Source organism: Saccopteryx bilineata, chromosome X (assembly GCF_036850765.1).
Source record: "Saccopteryx bilineata isolate mSacBil1 chromosome X, mSacBil1_pri_phased_curated, whole genome shotgun sequence".
Classification (NCBI taxonomy): Eukaryota; Metazoa; Chordata; class Mammalia; order Chiroptera; family Emballonuridae; genus Saccopteryx; species Saccopteryx bilineata.
Window position 1 is genome coordinate 24,187,832 of NC_089502.1, and position 18,557 is coordinate 24,206,388.

Consider the following 18,557-nt stretch of genomic DNA (forward strand, 5'->3'; position numbering starts at 1 on the left):
CCCAGGTTCGATTCCCGGCCAGGGCACACAGGAGAGGCACCCATCTGCTTCTCCACTCCCTCCCCCTCTCCTTCCTCTCTGTCTCTCTCTTCCCCTCCTGCAGTCAAGGCTCCATTGGAGCAAAGATGGCCCGGGCGCTGGGGATGGCTCGTCGGCCTCTGCCCCAGGCACTAGAGTGGCTCTGGTCTCCACGGAGCCACACCCCGGATGGGCGGAGCATCGCCCCCTGGTGGGCGTGCCCGGTGGATCCTGGTCGGGCGCATGCGGGAGTCTGTCTGCCTCCCCGTTTCCAGCTTCAGAAAAAAAAATACAAAAAAAAAAAAAGAAGAAAAGAGAAGAGGACAACACCTGTTATGTGGATACAAGGCAGCCATTAAAAGTCAGGTTGCAGAAGAGTACTAAAGGACATGGACATATGTTCGTGAGATTCTATTAAGTGAAAAACGTTGGTTACAAAATAATATTGCATAGTATAATCCCAATAATAAAAATACAGATTATATATATAAAGATTTAGGCTGAATTATATATTAAAATTCTACTGTGGCAGTGAGATTATTGATTTTTATTTTCTTCCTGCTGCTTAATTTTCTAAAAGTTATCCAGCAATTACACTAGGTTCTAATCAAAAGAAACAAGCAGGTGGGCTCTTGATGAGCAGGTCCTTATGCAATCCTGTCCAGAAGACTGGGGGTGTCAGCTGGCTATTTTCCATGTAACAGTTCTTCATCTGTGAAAACACTGTCCCAGTAATTATCAACAGAGGGCCTAGTATTACAAAGTTTTGGCTTTGTAAGATAATTTTAAAAATCACAACAGGAAGAGGGAAGGATATGTTCTTGGTCTTTGTTTTTACCTACTGTGAGAATTTTTGCCAGTCTGCTACTCTATAATATCACTGTTAGATAACTGCCTCTGAGGAACCCTGATGAGAAAAAGAGAAATCGTAAACTGTTGCCAACATTGCCAATCATCAGATTATAAAAACAAAACAAAACCAAACCAGAGGGATACAGTCAAGTCTTAGAAAGAAAGCAGTACTAAGGTCATGTCCACAGTGGTTGGCCAGAACAAATGTCTTCTGGTCCGTTGCTTGGGTGGCTGTCTCACCAGCAGAGAGGGCTGAGAAACACAGGTAATACCTGATTAAGACTTACTGTAATAATAACTTGAGTTGAAAATAAAAGAACTTTGTTGAAAAATGTTTCTGAGTGATGTCTACTGTTGGAGTTCTGAACTGTTCACTCACTGATTTGTAAAAATAACTTGGGGCCTAGTAAGAAGAAAAGAGCCTCCCCGATCTTTAGTCAAAATTTTTTCTAAAGTAATTTTTACTAAGGGCAGCTCAAATTAATACAATGAAAAGGAAAATCATTATATTTTATAGATCCTCAGAAACAAAACTTGTTCACCATAACTATGTTTGTGCTCAACATCTTAAAGAAATCACTCTTAAGGAAACTAAATTATAAAGAAGTTAAATGATTTGACCAAGGCCATACAGTTGATCAGTGAGTGGCACAGAAATGGAGCTTAATCTACTTGGTATTCGTCAAGGTAACTTATCCTGACAGAATGATTAGGAGGTAGTACTGAAAAATCAGATGGTTCAAGTGTCATGATGAGGTTCTTTTAATGGGAAGTAGGTGTAAAGCCAGTAGCCACGGCCACCATCACAGCCACCTGGTCTGTGCAGGTTCACATTAGATTCGGACAGACAGTAATGAAACAAGGGAGCCAAGAACTGGTGGGCCAACCTTTAATCCTAGTTTGCACCCGGCGGGCAAAAAATATACACAAGTGGGAAAGCACTTCCCTTTCCATTCAGGGCTCCCAAAGCCACTGACTCATCCGAGTTTCCCTAGAATCAAAGGTTTGTACCTCACCAGCCTTATTCACCTCTGTTCCTCATTTTCTCTCTGCACAAACTCTGCATACTGGCTTCTCTGCAATGTTAATTTCAGGAACAGAGAGTGAGAGTTCCTGGTCTCCCTTATTTTATAGTGTAGAAATTAAAGCCTTTAAGCTAGTATACAAATAAGGAAGTCTCTGATACAAAGCCACTTCTCTGAGGCATAAATGGAATTCCTCATGAGAGTGCACCATCCCACATCATGCAACAGTCAAGGGTATGGGGAAAAGTTAAGTGTTGAGATCTTAGTATTAAAAGGGTAGGAAAGGCTTAGTCTTAAAACTGAGCCTTAGGCTAAGAGGACCCTGCCTGCTTACAGCCTGTCCCCCACACCCAATGCAAACTATAAGCTAGCAAACATATACGTCATATTTGCAAACTTATTTGACCCACAGTAGGGATACCAGATATTTCTCAGAATTAAGTATTCTCTTCCATGATCATGCTGGGATATCAGACAAGTATTAAAACAAGTTATTTTTACTTTATAAATAGGGAGAGGGGGAGGGAGAAGATAAGGAGAGAGGGAAGGAGAGGGAGAGAGGGAAGGAGGGGGAGAGAGAAAGAGAGGAGAGAGAGGAGAGAGAGGAGAGAGAGGAGGGAGAGGAGGGAGAGGAAGGAGAGAGGGAGGGAGGGGGAGAGAGGGAAGGAGAAGAAGCAGAGAGAGGAGAGAAAGGAGAGAGAGGGAGAGGAAGGAGAGAGGGAGAGGAAGGGGAGAGGGAGAGGGAGGGGGAGAGAGGGAAGAAGAAGCAGAGATAGAGGAGAGAAAGGAGAGAGAGGAGAGAAAGGAGAGAGAGGAGAGAAAGGAGGGAGAGAGGGAAGGAGAGAAAGAAGAGAGAGAGGAGAGAGAGGAGGGAGAGGAAAGAGAGAGGGAGGGAAGGGGAGAGAAGGAAAGAGAGGGAGGGGGAGAGAGGGAAAAAGGAAGGAGAGAGAGGAGAGAGAGAAGGGAGAGGAGGGATAGAAAAGAGAGGGAAGGAGGGGGAAGGAGGGAAGGGGAGAGAGAGAGGAGAGAGGAGAGAGGAGGGAGAGGAAGGAGAGAGGGAGGGGGAGAGAGGGAAGGAGAGGAAGGAGGGAGGGAAGGAGGGAGGGAGGGAGAGAGAGAGAGAGAGGAGGGAGAGGAAGGAGAGAGGGAGGGAAAGAAACACAGATCTGTTCCACTTATTCCATTTATTTATGCATTCATTGATTGATTCTTGTTTGTACCCTGATTGGGGATTGAACCTGAAATCCTGGCATATCTGGACAATGTTCTAACGAACCAAGCTAACCAGCCAGGGCCTGAAACAAGTACTTTTTCCTCAGTAAAAATATTTATTTCTATCTGACAGCCACTCTGCTGCCCATATGTAAACATTTAATAGTTTTGTCTTCATTCTTGGTTTGAATAAAAAAGGAAGGCACAAAGTAAACTTTGCCACAGTGACTACAAGTCAAATGCATACAATATACAAGTGCCTATGTGTTCTAAACACTGATCTACACATTTTCATTTCCCTTCTTCCCAACATTTTTGCTACAAGAAAACAAAGTCTCGAATCTATTGAAATATGCTGAATTGAAACTAAAAACTCCTAATCCTATTTGTTTTAACACATGGTCAAAATTTAAGCATAAACTTGTGATTCCTCCACAGCCCATCTCTTTTCTTTTCACTAGTACTTTGAAAATAACTAAAATATGCAAAGTGTTTTAAAATTTATAATATTTTCATGAGTGGTATCTAATTTAACCTATACAATATATCCTAACCCCCATATGAAATATAGGGAAACTGTGGTTTTCTGACTGGTTGTTACTCATCAAAGATCGCATGACCAGTAATTAACAGTGAAAAATCAAACCCTGTGATTATGACCAATATTGGTCTAAGGAAATTACTATAAGAATTATTAGCTGAAGGAGTAGTCCGGAGACCTAACAGAAAATGTTAGACTCCTTGCCCTTTCAAGGGTTGAAAAATTAGCTGGAGCCATAGAAAGGTAGGCTGCATAGCAATATATGCTGAGAGGCTTGTGATTTTGAGGTCAACAAAATTATTACAGAAGTATAAAAGTTCAAACAATATATAAGTATTTATAGATATACTAGGGAATGCACAGTGGCACCAGCTTTGCTCCCAGATTAGGAATTCAGCCTTAACTCACTCAGTTTAACCTGTCTGACCAGCTGAGTTCGAGCCATTCCCAGTCTATACAGGTGAGGGGAAGAACTCCAAAAGATGCCTTTTGAAATATTATTTTAACCTGGTTATTTAAAAAAAATGAAAGACTTAGAAAGAATCTTTGGCCCTCCCCCTGCAGCCTAAAGGAATTCAGATAGGAGCTATCACCTCAGTACCGTACAATCCAAGTGTGGCAAAGAGGAGCCTGCCAAGTCTGGGGACTCCCCATTAGTTCTGGGTGGCATGGCAAGAATTTCTTTTAAATTTTATTTTATTTATTCATTTTTAGAGAGGAGAGAGAGAGGGAGAGAGGAGGGGGGTGGAGCTGGAAGCATCAACTCCCATATGTGCCTTGACCAGGCAAGCCCAGGGTTTCGAACCAGCGACCTCAGCATTTCCAGGTCGACGCTTTATCCACTGCGCCACCACAGGTCAGGTAGGCAAGAATTTCTTTATTCCATATTTGCTTTCTTATTTACCTGTGAATTGCGTACTTTCCCTTTGAAGTCCCAGACCCCTTTGCCTCCCTCTCCTCATTGACTGAATCTTTAAGGGGGGGAGAGGGAGGGGAGGGAGAGGGAGAAAGGGGGGGGAAGCAGGAAGCATTACCTTATAAACTTAGAGCAGTTGCTTCCCATATGTGCCTTGACCAGGCAAGCCCAGGGTTTCGAACCGGCGACCTCAGTGTTCCAGGTCAGTGCTTTATGGATTGCGTCACCACAGGGCAGCCCCTTCCTCTCCTTAGTCCAAAATGGCATATAACCCTCAACTACCTGATTAATCCTGGGGTCCCATATTCTTACAGAGTCTCCAAATGTACACACAGTGTGGGGCAAAAGTAGGGTTACAGTTATGAGCACACACAATACTTACTCTTATGTTATTAATTATTGTATTACTTTCCATGTGAACAACTGTAAACCTACTTTTTCCAGCCCTGTATGTAATAAAGCTGGTTATTTTCTCTTGTTAATGTCGCATGTAAGTTTGATTATTAAACCAGCCAGAAGAACTTAGAAGCATAGGAGGAAATTATTTTTCCCCCTACACAGGTAAATCTCACTTTCACCATGATCCAGATCCTTGAAAACACATTATAAAAGCAGATCAGGTTAAGTGAATCACATATAATCCTTAACAAAGGCTGGGTACCAATCATACAAAAATGAAATTCCAGAATGTATCAAACAGCAGAGCTACAACTATAACGCTATTAAAAATAATAAAAGTCCATGCCAAGTCCTACAAAATGGACATAAATAGGCTTTTATCACACAAAGGACAACCTGCTACTAAGTTATACACAGAGCAGATAAAACATGTAACTTTTCAAAATTTTTATTTATTGGTTTTAGAGAAAGGGGGGAGAGAGAGAGAAAGAGAGAGAGAGAAAGGTGGGGGGCAGGAGCGGGAAGCATCAACCTGTAGTAGTTGCTTCTCACATGTGCCTTGACAGGGCAAGCCAGGGGTTTTGATCCAGCGACCTCAGTGTTTCAGGTCCAGGATTTATCCACTGCGCCACCACAGGCCAGGCAAACATGGAAGTCTGGCCTCATATTCTTATGATAGATACAATAAATAATCAACAACTGTTTTGCTTAATTTCTCAGAACGTAGAAAGGCCTTTCTTTTCAATTATCTGGAGGGTCTGGGAAGTTGAATTTTTCCTCTTTCATCAAATACATTTCTTTGTAATAAGCAGGAGTACTCAGTCAACAATTTTTTTCTTAAACAGGCACCTACTTACTACCTGTCAATCTGTCAGTACAGTGATATTAAAGTTCAGCTCCAAACAGAAGGTGCTTCAGGTGTGTTAGTTGGGTTCTCTCAGCCTGAAAACTATTTTCCTAAAGTGCTATCTCAACTTTTTCACTTTCGCTCCTAAATTTACTCAAAAATACCAACTTGGTTAATCTTGATCAAAGCAATACCATCCAGAAGTATGTTTATGAGATCTTCATCGTTGAAATACAGCATGCAATGGAAGGAAAGCATGAGCAATGCAATCAGAGAAATCTGGATTCAAACCCCACCTTTGCAACTTTATAGCTATTTGGACTTTGGGCAAGTTATTGAACATTTCCAAGTTTCCACAGATCTTTTCTCCTTTATACTATGATAATCCCAGAGTATCAAACTCAGAAGCCCAGCTTCTCCCTCTACAACCTATTATACACCCAGCCTACGAAATGAAACTAAATAGGTCAGCATTTTTTTTTTTTTTTAGTTTTTGTGTTTTTTTTGTATTTTTCTGAAGCTGGAAACGGGGAGAGACAGTCAGACAGACTCCCGCATGCGCCCGACCAGGATCCACCCGGCAAGCCCACCAGGGGTGACGCTCTGCCCACCAGGGGCCGATGCTCTGCCCCTCTGGAGGGTCGCTTTGCCGCGACCAGAGCCACTCTAACGCCTGGGGCAGAGGCCAAGGAGCCATCCCCAGCACCCGGGCCATCTTTGCTCCAATGGAGCCTTGGCTGCGGGAGGGGAAGAGAGAGACAGAGAGGAAGGAGGGGGTGGGGGTGGAGAAGCAAATGGGCGCTTCTCCTATGTGCCCTGGCCAGGAATCGAACCCGGGTCCCCCACACGCCAGGCCTACGCTCTACCGCTGATCCAACCGGCCAGGGCCAATAGGTCAGCATTTAACACCGTAATGATACGTTTATTATGTACACTTCCAACAAATTATTTAGCATGAGAAATTTTAAAATATATGAAAATGCAAACCATAAATTATTAAGAACTGCATCTCCACCTTGTTCTTTATTTGAGATATTTATTTCAAATAGTTTTGGGATTGTTAATGGGTTTTTCTCCTTGATAAAATCTGACATAATCAGTTTTTTTAAAAAACTCTCATAATGGGTTTTGAATCTTTGAATCAACTAGTTCAAACCTGTAACTCTACAGATGAAGGAAATGGGGCATAGAATACGCTGATTGAATAAAAATTATGTTTTGAAAGACTTCATGACAGAGAAAATATTCAATAGAATGTTGAGAGAAAAAGAATTAAAACAATCTATACTAGCGTGCGGAGGACCCGGGTTCGATTCCCGGCCAGGGCACACAGGAGAAGCGCCCATTTGCTTCTCCACCCCTCCGCCGCGCTTTCCTCTCTGTCTCTCTCTTCCCCTCCCGCAGCCAAGGCTCCATTGGAGCAAAGATGGCCCGGGCGCTGGGGATGGCTCTGTGGCCTCTGCCTCAGGCGCTAGAGTGGCTCTGGTCGCAATATGGCGACGCCCAGGATGGGCAGAGCATCGCCCCCTGGTGGGCAGAGCGTCGCCCCTGGTGGGCATGCCGGGTGGATCCCGGTCGGGCGCATGCGGGAGTCTGACTGTCTCTCCCTGTTTCCAGCTTCAGAAAAATGGAAAAAAAAAACAAAAAACAAAGTAATAAAAAAAAAAAAACAATCTATATACAATATAATCCTAAATAAAAAAGAGCATGTAAATATAAAAGAATGTTATACTTAATTATTCTCTATATATTATCCTGAATCTCATAAATTTTCTATAATAAACATATTTCTTTTATAATAGATAATATTCCAAATACTTCTTATAGTTGTAATTAGTTGGAATAAACATATGAAAAAAGAATTACTGAGTACTAAGGTTCAGCGATTTGCTCACAATTGCACAGATAGATGGAAACAAATCCAAGAACCCAGGCACCCAAGTCAGGTTTCTTTCCACCTACCACATGGCCTCTAGGATACAAAACGTGCATTTGTTCAATTCACTAGCAACTCTTTATTTTACCACTGTTTTTGTCTCCTCGTCTACTCACACAATGACCTTAAACAGCGTTACAGATAACATTCTTAATACTATTACTAGATTAGACCACAGATTAAGTTTGAAAATTGACAGCTTATGAATAATCTTCCAACCTCAAAATAACAAGGAACCCTGCATACAGTAAGTACAATGACTGGCATAGAGTAGGTGCTCAACAAATGTTTTCTTTACATGAAAGCAGTTTTTTCCTGTTAGCACTAGCTGCCAAACTTGAATATGAGACCAAACAAAAATAGTGAAATGTATCATTTCATATTTGGGGGTCTCTAAGCATTTATAATATCAACAAAGGACTCACTAAACAAATTAATGTTTACAACAAATGTAAGGGGAATATTTCTGTTAACTAAAATATTTCAAGCACTACACAAATTAATGGTGCGTTAATTTCAGTAATTCTTATCTACTGAAAAGGGTCTGACTAACCTTTAGTCACCATTACTTTGCCTAGTTGGAGTCATCAAATGCACTAAAAAGCAATAAAATTGCAGGCACATTACAAGGGGCACTGGACTGGCACTTAGATCATAGTCCACAATCTGCTAATAATCAGATATATAACCTTGGGCAATTCAAATTTTCTTGAGTCTTTACTAACCTATTCATAAAAACAAAAGAGCTGAACTACTAATCACCAGGGAACTTTCCAGTCTTAATTTTTAAATGATTCTTATCCACGGATTCTACACCCATATTTTTTTCATTGTTATCAAATTTGATATACTGAATGTTAATTTGTTACATTATTTGATAATCAAACACTTAGTATAACATATATAATTTTTAGCATCTCGCATTAGGAACAATAGGAGAACCAAGGAAGAAACGTGAGCATGCTTTGCCAGCTGGGCTGACACGAACCACACTGGGTTTTACAATACAACCACTGACACATAAGAAACAAAAAACCCGAACCACTGATACATAAATACATGTATGTATATAAATATCTATATATACCATTGATATATACTTATTTATATTTATATACATATATGTGTGTAAACTTTAAAACTTGTTTTTAAATTATAAAATCAATATTATTGTAGAAATTCAAACTGTATATTAGACCACAAGCGAAGTACAAAGTAAAAAGCCTCCCCCTCCTCTATAACTAACATTTTTGTGTATTTTTCAAGAAGTTACCTGAGCATATTCAAGTATACATATGTGCCTGTGTGCATGTATAAATCTTTTAAACCTAATTTTTTACCACTTCTTGTATGAGAAAATGTCTTAAGCACTGGCTTCATGAGCATGTTAAAACACTAAGCAGAAGCAGAGTTGTATGTCACAAAAGTGGTGTGTGCTTCAGAAATGTGCACTGAATTGAATACATCTTCTTGCTTGGAGGCTACGTGCAGTTGCGCAGAAAGAACGGTTAGCAGGAAGCCAGACAACCTGGGTTCTAATTTAAGTAGTTGAGTAGACTCAGGCGAGCCATGAAATCTTCCTGTGGCTTAGTTACTGCTTTTGTAAACGGTTGGGTCAAGATCCCTTCAAACTCTAAAATGTAATAATTCTAAGATGGCCGTCTGCAACAGTGTTCTCTTGAACTGGTTGCAACAAATGTTAAAGTAGTAAGAGGATACTATAGCGACCTCGTCTTACCAAAGTAAATGTCGACGTGTTGTTAACAATCAGGGTATAGTTGTGACAGAACTAGTAATATAACTATATTGGAAAGCAAAGTAGCAGATTATTAAAATCATATAGGTTTTTACAAAGCTTTGATTGACGGCTTCCTCTTTTTTTGGGGGGGAGGGGCCCTGGCTTAGTTTCAGTAACAATTAGTCCTTCTGCCCGAAAAAAAAAATTAAATATTTCAGAGTTAAAGTAATGAAACTGAAAATTAGACTAAATTTTGTTTTACTTACAGAATATGCTGGGGAGGTGACTAGGGCAGCAAAGGTTGGAAAGAATTACTAGCTAATTTCCTCTTCCGGAAGCTTTTGGCTCCCATTCTCTCTGCTTCACACGCCCTCGCCCCACACACTCCACCCAGCTCCATACTTGCCAGTCATCAGCTGGGAGTTGGGGGGGGGTCCCTTTCATCACCAAAAAAAAAAAGTTCTTTGACTCTATTTACCTTAAAGGTCATGAGGTTCAGGCTGGCACCCACCCGCCCACGCTTTACTGCCGGGTCTGGAAACCTGGCCCAGGAGCCCCGGGCAGGCCGCCGCCGCCAGACAGGGGCGGCCTTCCCGCCTTCCCGCTCCGCGCGGGCCCGGCGGGGGGAGGGGAGCGGAGAGAAGAAAAGGGGAGGAGGAGGAGGAGGAGGAGGAGGAAGCCCGTGCGGGCAGTACCCACCGCGCCAGGAGAGCCTGCCCGGATCACCCGCGGCGCCCCGTGCGGTCCCGAGGGGAGGGTCCGGGGGGAGGGGCGGCAAGGCCCCAATCTGGAAACGCCAGCTCCGCTCGCGGCGGCGGGCCTGAAAGGAAACGGAAGTCTCTCTGTCTCCCTCCCTCGCACCCACCAGGCCGTCCGGCCCCCAGAGGAACCCCGAGGGCCTCAAAGAGGCATCGGACAAAGTCCGCCCGTCTCCCCGCCGCGGCCCCGCGCAGGGCCCCCCGCGGCCTCCTCCCCGCCACCCCCGCCGGAGGCCAGCCTCCCGCCCTGAAAAGCCCCTCCTTCTTCGCCCTCCGCCATTTTTGAACTTACCCCTAGGGCCCAGGTGTCCCTCCCGGAGCGCTGGGCCCAGCCGGGGCACCGCCGAGGTGCCCCCACTTGCCCATGAGGGAAGGGGGCAACCAGGACACGCGAAGCCCTTCCCCCCCCCACCCCCCAAGTTGGAAACCAGAACCTGAAGGAGTGGGCGCGCATGCGCTGTGTGCGCTGCACAGTCCCCGCCCCCCAGCTCAAGCATTTCCTCCTTTTAGCCTCGAGGAGCTTTTTTTCCCACGGATTTTACCTGCTGGATTCTGGGGTTGAGGAGTAGAGAAGTAGAGGTTAAAGGATAAAACGAGAAGAGACCGAACATGTTGAATTCATACTATAGACCAGGTATACTGGTAGCAACAACGTGTTCTTTGCTATAATTTTGACAACCCTACATAGTAGGCACAGCCTTACTAAACCTATTTTACAGATGAAATTGAGGCCCAGAAGAGGATAACTACCCCAGTAGCACACAGCTAATAAATGAGGGACCTGAGATTGCAATATGGTCTGAATCCAAGGAGAAGGATGAAAGGAAAGAGAACGGAAGACAATTAGTGGGGGCAGGAAGGGGATTGGGAGATGAAGGAAAAAATAAATAGGGAGTACAGAAATCAGAATGAAGGAAAACACAGGAAATCTGTGTACACAAAATACTGGCTATTTCCTAGGTTTATTTCAAATATGCTGTGTGATTGTAGACCAAAGATGAATTTTGTTTCAGAAACGGGCTTCTTTACAGGCTAGTATAGTGAGATGAGAGGTTTTGAATAAGAAGGTTTCATTTCAAGGGGAAGATCAAAATTATCACCTGCGTCCTCAAATGATCCTGCCCTTCATGAAAAGGGAACTTGAAGGGAGTAAAGACTTCTTTTTGGCCTGACCAGGAGGTGGCGCAGTGGATAGAGCGTCGGACTGGGATGCTGAAGACCCAGGTTCGAGACCCTGAGGTCGCCAGCTTGAGTGCGGGGCTCATCTGGTCTGAACAAAAGCTCACCAGCTAGAGCTCAAGGTCGTTGGCTCAAGCAAGAGGTTACTCAGTGTGCTGAAGGCCCGCGGTCAAGGCACATATGAGAAAGCAATCAATGAACAACTAAGTTGTTGCAACGCGCAGCTTCTCATCTCTCTGTCCCTGTCTATCCCTCTCGCTGTCTCTGTAAAGAAAAAAAAAAGTAAAAAAAAAAAAAAGACTTCTTTTTGGTTCTTAGGCATTTGCTAAGATAATATCTCCTCTGATGCTCTCCCACTGTCACAGCTCAGGAAAATCTCACGTCTGACTTATTGTAATAATAGTAATTGCAAAGAAGGTTTTATCTTATTTATTTCTCACAACAACCTTATAAAAGATGTTACTATCATTATTCCCATTTTGCAGATTAAGATACTTAGGAATGCAGAGGTTAGGTAGCTTGCCCAAAGTCATCCTGCTAGTATGGAAGATGAAACAGTGATTCAAACCTAGATCTATCTGATTACTGGTGTTCTGATCATTACTCTGTTTCCTAACTGGCTTCTCTATCCCTAGACTGGTCCCCAGCAATATGACTTGCGCAAGACCGTCTGTGTTAAACCATCCAGTATGGCTTCTGGGATAATGGTAAAATTACTTAGCTTCATGTTCATGCTCTCCTTAAGGCATCCTACCTATCTTCTAACAAAATGGAACTACTCACTGTGCAAATGCCCATCACCGGTTTTCTTACCTCTTCTATTAACTTGCTCACAAATTGTTACTTCTGCAATGTGAAAAGTCTGCCCCTAAACAAAGCCTTCTCTGAATCCATAGCGGAAGGCCATAACTTCCTCTTCTGAACTCTCTTGGCAGTTGAATTTTTGTTTTTCATTTTGTTAGCATCTTTTTAAAATTGTAGTTAAATGTATATAACATAAGATTTGCCATTTTAACCTTATTTTTTGTTGTTGTAGCACTTTAGTTGTTCATTGATTGTTTTCTCATATGTACCTTGAACGGGGGGGGGAGGGGAGGGCTACAGCAGACCGAGTAACCCCTTGCTCGAGCCAGCAACCTTGGGTTCAAGCTGGTGAGCTTTGCTCAAACCAGATGAGTCCGCGCTCAAGCTGGCGACCTCAGGGTCTCTATCCTGGGTCCTCCGCATCCCAGTCCAATGCTCTATCCACTGTGCCACTGCCTGGTCAGGCCATTTTAACCATTTTTAAGTGTAGAGTTCAATGGCACTGTATACATGCCCCATCCGTCTCCAGAACTTTTTGATGTTCCTTGGCACTTGCATTTGCACGTTTGTTATGGAACACAGTGCTTTCTACCTTCCAGTGTAGCAACTGTGTACATGCCTTATCCTACCTACATTTCAGTTCATTTGTGGCAAGATCCAAATCTAACCCATTTTTGTAATCCCCTCAAAACCCTTGGAATCATCTTTAATTGCACTTTTTCCTATTCCACATACAATCTATGAGCAAATCATGTCATTTCAGTTTTCAAAATATAGCCAGAATATCACCAATTCGCATCAATACCACTACGCCCCTTGTTTACTCTCTCTTGGAATGTAAAAGCTTCTTCACCAGTTTCCCAGCTTACATCCTTGCCCCTCTATTGTCTATTTACACAGGAGCCAGAGTTATCCTAATAACTCAGATCATTGTCAAAGGTAATTACCTGTTCAGATCCCTTCAGTGACTCCCCATTTCACTCCTCAATTCCCACATATTTATAGCAGCCTATGAGAGCTGTTGTAAGCTGTTGTAGCCAGCCAGCAAGATGATCTCCAGTGATCTTTATCTCTTGCTTTTCATACTCTTGGGCAGTTCTCTTCTATAATAAACCAGAGCTGACCTGTGTAAACAATAGAACACAGTGGAAGTGATGGTGTGTGACTTAAAATGCTAGCTCATAAAAGGCATTGTGTTTTTGCCTTGCTCTCTCTTAGACTGGTTGCTCTGGGGGAAGCCAGATGTCATGTCATGAGGATACTCAAACACCATGTGAAGAGGCCCACACAGGGAAAAACTGTGTCCTCCCCTTCCTCACATCTCCATTTCCCCCGCCCACCACCAACACCAACTTGCCAACCATGTGAATGAGCTACCTTGGAAGAGAATTCCTCAGGCCCAGACTTCAGATAACTACAACCTCTTGAGATTCAAAGCCAGAACAAACCAGCCAAGACACTCTTTAATTCCTATGTATTGTTATTTTAAATTTTAGGGCAATTTGTTACCTAGCAGCAGATAACCCATACAGAGATCTTATGCCATATTTCCCCATGGATAAGACACTTTCCTGAAAAATTTGGGGTCTAAAAATTAAAATTTGAGGTCTAAAACATTTTATATAGTAGTTGTAGATTTTTTTACTTGTATTTACCGCTTTTTCACGCTTGTTTTTGTGCTCATTGTTGAAGACAGTGATTCCTCATCAGACACAGATGTGGATAAGTTAATGGATGGGAGTTTTGACAGTGATGAGGAGTTGCATGAATTTTATGATGAATAAAACTTGAGTTTAATAACTTTATGTAATACATTTCTTTTCAAATTTCAGGCCCCCAAATTAAGGTGTGTCTTATACATGGGAGTGCCTTATACATGAGGAACTACAGTAATAGGCATCCTTCTTACTTTTATATCCTCATCTCCTACTATTCTCCCTTCTTGTTCCTTTAGCTTCCCTGCCCCAGGACCTTTGCACTTGCTCTTTACCCAGAACACTTCCCAAGAGATCTCCTTCACCTCCTTCAAATCTTTGCTTAATTGTCACTTTCTCAATAAAGCCCACCATGATCACAATATTTGAAATTACAACTTCTTCTCCTATTACTCACAGTCATCTTTCCCTGCTGTATTTTTTCATTTTTCATTGGTATTTGTCATTTCTAACATACTGCATGCTGCTCTTATTTATTATGTTTACCTATTGTATATCTCCTTCTTCTCACCCCTGCTAAAATATAATCTCCAAGAGGACAGAGGTCTTTGTTTTGTTCAGTGATCTATTCCAAGTGCTTAAAACAGTGTTTGGCAGAGAGTAGATGCTCTAAAGGTGTTTACTGAATGAGTGAATAAAAATTGCATAAACAAAAAATTACATAGACATACCTGACCCTCAGTAACTACTTGTTGGGGATATTGTCATTTTGAAGATGTGGACAGTAAACACAGGTATATCTGAGATATGGTATCTAGGTTTTATATGTAATACCACATAGAGGTATAAAGTGAGAAGAACATATTCTATGGAGAGGTAACTCTTACCAGTACAATGGGTTTTGTTTTTGTTTTGTTTTTTGTTTTGGTAACTGTTTTTGGTTGAGGAGAAGGAATATCTAGAGAGGGAAAAAACAGAATTATATTAGCTTGAACCATATGAAATTGCCAATGTTCCATCATTGCCAAATGTCCCAAGCACCAATTTCATGTGGGTCGACTGAACAGGAGAAAGGAAAATTGATGGCATAATGACTCAGAGGAAATGAGAAAGAAACGAGATCAAGCCTGAGTAGTGGCATTAGCCTTGAACAAGAAAAAGGACACATCCTCAGAGGTCAAAGGGCATGCAATATAGCTAAGTTGAAAATTTGAGGGTGGTCACCACACCTTAATGGCAATGAGATTCTTTGGAAAGTAAAATGTGTAGTTATCTGCTGGGGGGGGGGACAGCAAAGGTTTAACACTAGAATACTTTTTGCAAAAGCAAGTTTAAATGAAAGCCTAAAAAAATAAAATAGATAAACAGCAGAGTTGATTTGAGTAAGGGAAGGTGAGGTATGCCCTGACTTCCAGGTCTTGCTCTTGGAGCCATCAGTTTTATGTACCTTCTGGCAGGAAGGGGTGCACACCTGCACAGGACTACTCTTGACTCATCATCAGAGCTCAGCCTTTGTGAAGATCATTCATGTTGAACAGTGTGTATTTGCAGCACACGCCCCTCAGTCTCCTGACTTTTACTTAGGTGTCTTGATTGCTAACCCCTCATTCCCTCCTTGTTGCCAGAAAGACTGCAGCTATAATTTCCTCTCTTTAAGCAGTCATAAACATGCCTGCCCTTATTTTGTGCTGGCAAAACTAGAATCTTCAGCTAGACCTTGGTTTTGCATCTCTGCTTTTATCTTCCAAGGACCCAGTCTTACAAAAGAGACTTGTTGCTTGGTTGGGATGGAGACAGAAGATCTTACTCTTGTCTCAAGCTAATGGAAAATTTCACTTGGGCTTTCTGTAGCTCATCTATTCCTATGGTTGTACTCAATCTATTTAGTCTGCAAAACTCCGACACTTCAACAACCATGTTAAGGTCAGGGTGTTGCCATGGTGTGTCTGGAGTAGAGTGGAAATGAAAGGTACTGGAGTTGAGGTCCAGGAGAGAGGCTAACATGTTGAAGGGATCATTGCCAAAGATGTCAGTGGGATTTGTGTTTAGAGATAAAGACTGAACCAAAAAGCACAGATGTCAATGGGTGTGAGGGAGTTTCCTGAATATAGACAGATAGTAGTAAGCATTTACTGACTGTTTACCCTATGCCAGACACTGTCTTAAGTGCTTGGCGTACTTGATCTCTCATAATCCTCTCAGTATCCCTATGCACTAAGTGTTCTTTTTATTCTTGTCTTGACTCAGAATCTAGAATGGTGACTAGCATATAGTAAGTACTCAAGCCAGATCTAACCCTACAATGGCTTCTCACTTTGTGGAGGCAATCACTGGGTGCTATGAGAGCCCAGAGGAGGGTTCCAGAGTGAGAGAAGGGTGGATTAGAGCAAGTCTTCAGTCTTGCAGGACAACCAAGAGTTAGCTAGGTGGAGCAATGGGAGCAAGGCATTCTAAGTAGACCTGTCATCATGTGCTAACTCATGGAAGTGAAAGAAAACAGCACGCCTTTAGGGAATGGAAGTTACTGCGTTATGGCTGAAGTGTAGCACTAACATTTGTTGTTTTTATGTTCATACTGTATCAAATATACTGCTCACAAAAATTAGGAGATCTGGGAACATGCAGATACTGCAGTACTTTCAGCCTTTTGTGTAGTGCATTTTCACCAATGAAATAAAAGTTAGTTTTGCATCTCATTTGCATAATCAAACATCTTTCTTTGACCTGTCATTTACTTTTCTGATGTTCTTGTATAATAAAAAAAATCAAATGCTTCTTTTAATCACTTTATCTTCATTTTTCAATATCCCCTAATTTTTCTGAACAGTATGCATTTCATATATTATCACATTTAATCATCATGCAACCCCAGGGATAAGAAAACTGGAGATGGGAGGATTCAAGATGGTGGTGGAGTAGGTGGAAGTTCAAAACAATGGGGTTTTAAGGATGCTCAAGGAACTTAGTGAGAACTTCAACAGCATTAAAAAAGGACATAGAAACCATAGATAACAACCAGTCAGAAATGGAGACTACAGGAGAATCAAAGATGGCACCTCCTCCCAGGACCAAACTAGAAGTGCAATTAAAAGATAGAACAACCATCCTGAATAACTTACTGAAGATTAGCTAAACAGAAGTCTTACAACTAAGGATTTTCAGAAAGAGCCACATCAAGACTGGAAGGAAGGGTAGAAATGTTAAAAGGGTTGGCTTCTCAGCCCAGGCAGCAGGTGAGATTCTGGAGGGACATCACAGCTGCAAAGGTTCCCTCTAAAGAGTGAGGGATCTTAACCTCATACAGGGCAACCCATCCCAAAGCACCAGAACTGGAAGAGGAACCTACATAACATCTGGCTGTGAAAATCAATGGGGATTCTGTCCACCAGGGAGAAACAAGACTGCTAGAAACACAGGAGTCCTCTTGAAAGGCTAACACACAAATTCTCATTCACAGCCATTCACCCTGGGTTCTGGCAAAGGCATGGAGAAACAGATTAGAGTTGTATGAATAGATACTGGAGTTTGTGGCTCTGGGTAGAGAGCTGAAGGGACAGCCACCAGGATACCTGTGCTGAGTCCCTCTTGCACACCACAGATGCCATCTTTTTTGGGTGGAGCAGTCCATTCTGGGTGGCATCAGCCCGGGGGAATGCAATAGTCTCACCCTCTAAACTTCCTGTTGCTCCACCCTGCAGGGCTCATATCCTGCTGAGGAGTCAGCTGCCTGGGTCTCAGCAGACTCAGAGGGGTGTCAGTGATTGAGTTGTGTGGCTTTGGATTGGGAACCATTCTCCCCACTTTCCCATGAACCTGACTGCTGCCTCCCCTCATGGTGATACACTAGCTGCACTGAGCTGTCTCCCAGCCACCCCATGCTTCTGACTTCTCGTGGCCTTACCCTGCAAAGCACAGGCTCCTATGAGGTCTGGGGAGAATCTGAGATAGATTGAGTTGTATGGCTCTTGGATGGAGCCACTCCTCCCACCTTCCCCATAGTCTGAATGGAACATTCCTCTCAGGAAGGACCAACTAACCCCATCCTTCCCACTCCCTGTGGCTCACTCTGCTGAGCCTGGGTTCCATACAGAATATGGACCAGATCAAGCTGTATGACTCTAGAGAGGGGACCATTTTTCCCTCACATGGCCAGTGCAGAACCTTTCCTTCACATGAATACATGTTGGTCTCTTTGGTCCTGACAAACTACTATCCTTACCCTATGACTTCCTGAGACCCTACCCTAACACAAAGATCTGCAGGCACCTGGCAAGGGACAGCTTGACTTAGTGTATACTAGAGCTTTTGCTGAGTAGCCTAACACCCAGCACTGGCATTGAGTTTAAACCTGTATCAATTTGGTGAATGTCACCTGCCCCTACCTGGTGATTCACTGAGACCTTACCTCATGCAACTCAAGTACCATCAGAGGCTCTTTCACTGAGCTTAACAGGCAGCCAGCAGGTGGAGGCAGGCAGAGGTATATCTTGGAGTGCCTTAGGTCTTTTGCTGACCTGCCCCTGGGCTCGGTGCTGGTGGAAGCCAGCCTTGGTACATAGCTTGGTCTTTCCCATGCACACCTAGGTCCAGCAAAGGCAGCCACAAACTGTGGACTACTTTGTAGCTCCAAACAGATTGCCGAGGGCTAGTCACAGGCACTGTCTGATACTGACCTAT

General features: G+C 42.9%; 1 protein-coding gene across 5 annotated transcripts in view; it reads right to left on the reverse strand.

The window, feature by feature from the left end:
- XIAP (X-linked inhibitor of apoptosis) overlaps positions 1-10,676 on the reverse strand; it is a 45,108-nt gene extending 34,432 nt beyond the window's left edge. For 2 of the 5 annotated variants that reach the window (XM_066248652.1, XM_066248653.1), the window contains exons 1-2: positions 10,535-10,676; positions 10,184-10,304 (exon numbers count right to left, since the gene is read on the reverse strand). The gene's annotated coding sequence lies outside the window, so the exon portion shown is untranslated. Of the gene's footprint in view, positions 1-9,750; positions 9,921-9,962; positions 10,113-10,183; positions 10,305-10,534 lie in introns of those variants that run through there. The other 3 variants (XM_066248654.1, XM_066248655.1, XM_066248656.1) reach the window with 3 other exon arrangements.
- Between the last annotated feature and the right edge of the window lie 7,881 nt (positions 10,677-18,557).